We start from the raw sequence: 5,517 nt of genomic DNA on the forward strand, positions 1-5,517 counted from the left end.
ACCTCAAAACGGAAGCATATATTATGATTCATTGTAAAAGCAAGATAAATGAATAAACTGCGAGTCTTCCCAACAGAACCGACACTCCAGTGTTTTATTTCTTTTGGGTCAAAAGAGCCGAATGCGTGTGGTCTTGGGGTCATGTCTGCTTAATTGGCAAAAACCCTTGAAACCTGCATCTAAACGTGTTGTCGTCTTATGTGGGGGAGGTTGTCCAGATTCATTTAATCGTAGCCTTGTTCATTCTCTGTACCGTATTGAAGTCTTCACAAAACCTTACCTCTCAAGACTTTCTTAATGGCATAAACAGAAACCTTCAAATGCTGATTTCCCTTTAAGTGATTGCTTTCCTTTAAAAGCAAGCTCATGCAGAACCAATTCTCACGAAACTCAACTTGAATAGGAAAATGATGACAATGTGTCCTGAAAGATTGAAGGTAAAACGCAGCAATACTTGGTCTTATCAAATATACATCTGTAGGCAATTAAAGAACTGCATATTATTGCATTATTATGAGATTTATGCATGCACAGCACTTAATAAATGAATGAGAGCATAATAGAGAGTAAGATTTTTGCCATGTCTGCAATAAATGCACGGTACAAAATAATTTGTTGGTTCAACTTAAAGTAATTTACCTGTTTCCCTTAAAATTTTATTGATTAATACAACTTAAAAATATTATTCAACTAAAAATTTTTTGTCAACTAATATTTTTTTGTTGAATTAACTCAAAATTACTTTTTTAATTTGAACCAACTTTTTTTACAGTGAAGCCCAATATTTTAATTTGAAAAACTATTTTAATTAGGACTTTTATTAAAGGATAGCTGAGTATCACCGAGTCCTTGTTGTTTTTCCCATAGGACGATCACTACTGTGATGACATCAATGGGACGGAGGGAAAGTGCAAAGGAAGGTGGCAAACGAGATAAACCACAGAAAAGCTCTCGAGTACTTCTTTATCCTTGTTCGCCAACCATACCATCCAATACCATCCTCCTTGTGGTAACGTCCCTCCTTTTCTCCGCAAAGACCACAAAAAGAAACCTGAACCCTAATATTACCCCCCACCCCACTGCCCATCCCCGCCACAGCGATTAGTGTTAGTGGCCCTTGCGTGGGAGAGACAGGCAACAGTCCAGCTGTCCAAAAAACACTCTATACTGGATGAACAGGTTCTGATTCCAATGTGCCATGGACAGAGCAGCCGCAGATATGGCCCATCTCACCACAACAAGCAAGGTGATAATCCTGTAATAGCAGAAATGTCACATTCCCAGAGACTGCGGCATTTATTATTCCATTCCATATGAAATAATTAATGTGTTTTAGATGCTTTATAGATTATTTGAAGTTAAACAAATAGTTTAGCCAAAACCCTTAAATTTTGCTATTTTATGTGCAACATGAAAAAAAAAACATTTTAAACGGCACATATCATGAAAATCTGACTTTTCCATGTTTAAGTGCTATAATTGGGTCCCCCTTGCTTGTATCAACCTAGAAAATGTGAAAAAAATCAACCCAGTAACTTAGTTTTGTTAAACCATTCTCTGCAAGCATGTGGAAAAATAGGTAATTGAAATTTGGCTCCCCTTGTGATGTCAGAAGGGGATAATGCCACCCCTTAATCTGCACTATCCAACCACGGCATTGCCATTTAGTGCAGAGATCAGCTCATTTGCATTTTAAAGGACACACCCAAAAACGCCACATTTTTGCTCACACCTACAAAGTGGCAATTTTGACATGTTATAATAAATTATCTATATGTTTTTTTTTAGCTAAAACTTCACATACGTACTCTGTGGACACAGAAGATTTATTTGACATCTTAAAAAGTTGTGAAATGTCCCCTTTAAAGACTCTTCACTTTTTCATACACTGACAGTAGTGACCGTCATCATACTCCAAAAATGAGACCAATGATCACCACACCCGTGTGTGTGTGTGATGAACACTAATTCATCAGACATCACACATTCAATAATGACACTTGCCACAAATACTTTATGCTGTCAGTTCATCCAGGCACATCACCTGAAGGAAAAAGTCATATAGACTACTTTCATAGTGTTTTTGGTCAATGCAAACTGTTAGAAAATTAGGCCAAATACCTGTCAACTCTCATTAAAGAAGCTGACACTGGGACGGTACCCTTTCAAAAAGTAAGTAAAAAAAAGTAAGAGTGCATATTGGTACCATACATACAGTATGGCTAGCAAATATTTAATATACACATTTAATGTGCATTTCTATACCTAAATAGTGCATATTATAAGGGTACCGTCCAGTGACGGCTTTCGTACCCTTTTTTCTGAGAGTATGGTGATATCATAGCTCTTCCACAAATATGACACCAACAGGATCAAATTAGGTAGCAACACCTCTGCTTTCCCATATACATGTTCACGGTCACACACATACACACATGCCACTTTAATAACCTCCCAAACAAGCTGTGTTACTGGGATAAGGGGGAAAAATCACACAGCACCTGGTGACCTCCACTATCAATCTGGCACAAACACAAGTTCACACAAACACAGTGAGTGAGATACAGGTGAGAACAGACTCTCTTGGCACTGGACAGACAGACTGGTTGAACTCGTCCTTGTTCCACAGCAGTTTTTTCACATCTCTGTCATGTTCATGATGTCATAAGTAACCCTGAGAGAGCAACCCTTACTTAAGTGAGCTTAGTGACTTTGTTGTTTGCCCCCTAGAAAATAACACCTCTTTCAGAGTGTTGGTAAGAGTGTAGATTATACCAAGAATGTGGACTGGGTTAAAGAAGGAACTAAGGGAGTTAAGTAGATGTTTCCATGGAAGGGATCGTTCACTTAAAAAAAGAGCATTCAGTCATCATTTACTCAACTCAGCCTTAAGTTGTTCCAAACCTGTACACATTTCTTTGTTCTGTTGAACTCAAAGGAAGATTTTTAAGGAATGTTTGTTTTGGAGCCCCACTTACTTTCATAGTAGGAACGACAATACTTTTAAAAGATTAGGGACACTTTCAACATTTCAGAATGATAGGAAACTCATAAAATTATGGAAGAACACAAAATTGCCTTGACCTGGAATGATTTTTAAAACACATTAAAGTAGTTCCCATCTATTCTAGGCTCTTATTGGCTGATTTTCATTAATTTATTTGGCTTTTACTTTATTTAATTTATTTATTTATTTATTCATCAATAAAAATAAAAAAACTTGTTTGTAACAAAAGACATAATTTTTATACAATTATTTATCTTCTGTTTAAAAAAAAAATGTAGTAGTTTTAGTAGTTTACTTAAGTATTACTATTGTAAACTGTAGTTTATTATAGCCAATACTATGCTTCGTTTAATGTATACTGTAGTATTCTGTAGTATTAAATATAGGTGATAAACTGTAGCGTAGTATATTTTAATATTTACTAGTGCTGGGCAAAAATTAATCGCATACAAAATAAAAGTAATTTTTTGCATACTATATAAATGTGAGCTATGTGTAATTATTATCTATATATAAATACACACACCCATTCATGTATGTATTTAAGAAACATTTACATGTGTATATATATTTTTTATTTTATATATTCTATATTATATTTTAACAATAAAAATGTATATATAAATACAAATGTTCTGAAATAAATATGTATGTGTGTGTGTGTGTGTTTAAATATACACAATAATTACACACAGTACAGACACGGGTATTAGGCAAAAATGCACTTTTATTTAGTATGCGATCAATGCATGTCCAGCACTTATATTTACTATCATAAGGTTCCAAAACACTATAGTGGGCTATCTAGGAATTTTACTATCGAACACTAAAGTATATTACAGTTTTTTCATATGGGATTTTAGTGACGTAGCCTAAACATTTGAACGGTTGTGCGCGCGCGCGTTTAAACAGACATAGTAGCCTAGTAGCCTAGTAGGGACACGTAAACCAGTTAAATAAGCAAATAGAGTAAATTAATGGTAGTGGTAGTAAAACCTGTATTGAACCGGAGCGTTAAATACAAGATACTGAGTTAATTGTCTTTCAGTTGTCGACCTTCTGACCCTGTTTCATCCCATTCTCATGAAACTTTGCATAGGGCACCAGTGCAATGCCTGGGAACAGACTTGTGCTAATTGATGCCTGTGAGCAGACAGACTCTTGCTGTGGGTCGTGGGAGCTGAAGAAGTCGTGGACGCGTCGCGAGTGTGAAAATCTACTGGGCGGGTCAGCGACCTTTGTCATCACGACATAATCCTCTCTAACTAAAGACCATATGTAGCCTACAGAACATAGGCACCGATGATCGAGTTAATCGTGTGTGATTGTTCACATTCATCTTATTATTAGCCGTGTTTATTTAGCCCTTGTTGTTATAAACTTGTCCGGATGTTTTTAACGCGGACGAGCAGCGTTTTCCAGGGCTGGATTCTTTATATAGCCTATTTAAAAATATCCAGACATTTAAATAAATTATGCAAACTCTAGCGTTTAAATCAATTGAAGGAACGCTAGACGTGTTCCTGTAGTTTAATCGGTGGAGCATTGCGTTGGCAAAGCAAAGGTTATGGGTTCGAGCCCTGCACGGAACATGAAAGAAAGTATAGGGCTAATTGCTTAAATGCAACGGAGGTCGATTGGAAAAACCCGTCTGTTTAAGCGTTGGCAATGTGGACTCTTTATCATATCAGTAAAGCTATTTAGACATTTTAAACAATTTCAGCCCATAAAAAAGTGTCAGCTGCCAAATGCATAATGTAAACGCTGAGGTGAGAACTTTGTGGTGGGATCTTTGATGCGGTTGCGTTGCAGTGCCATCTAGTGGCACATGTGTTACACATCACATTTAGTTTCAGACATTGGAGATTTTTTTGTTGAAATGTAATGATTTTTTATACATCTTACAAAAGGAGGCTGGACGTTTGAAACTATGTTTAAATGTGTTTACATCCATTATAATAATTAAAATTAAATGAAAAAACTGCAATGCAAATGCAATAATCGGAACAATATGATGTCTCTGCTGTAGGCTACAATCTGTAACATTTACATGTATGCATTTGGCAGACGCTTTTATCCAAAGCAATTTGCATACGAGATCTGCGTTTATTTTAATAAATATTAGTGTGTCTTTTGGGAAACCCTTATCCCGTACGCAAGCTCTACCAACTGAGCAATAGAAACAGACGCCACGTGCAAAGTCACCGGGCATATAAACTATTTATTTAAACTACACCTGTATATTTTTATATCTGCACCTTGCATTTATAGGCATTTGTATTAAGCTGGACTCGGCTTCTCTGCCTCTTAACTTTGCAATTAAATATACACACAACAAACAGCTCACTCGACATCCTATGCTACATTTGCCAACACCATACAACAACTAAAGAGAATAAGTTGGGCACGTGCTGGATTTAAATGAACTACAGTTACAGATCGTCGACAGGGCCACGCCCCGCAGTTCAGTAGCACATGAAAGGGTGGGGTGTTGCTCCAAAGTCTCCCAA

This window comes from Paramisgurnus dabryanus, chromosome 9, assembly GCF_030506205.2.
Source record: "Paramisgurnus dabryanus chromosome 9, PD_genome_1.1, whole genome shotgun sequence".
Classification (NCBI taxonomy): Eukaryota; Metazoa; Chordata; class Actinopteri; order Cypriniformes; family Cobitidae; genus Paramisgurnus; species Paramisgurnus dabryanus.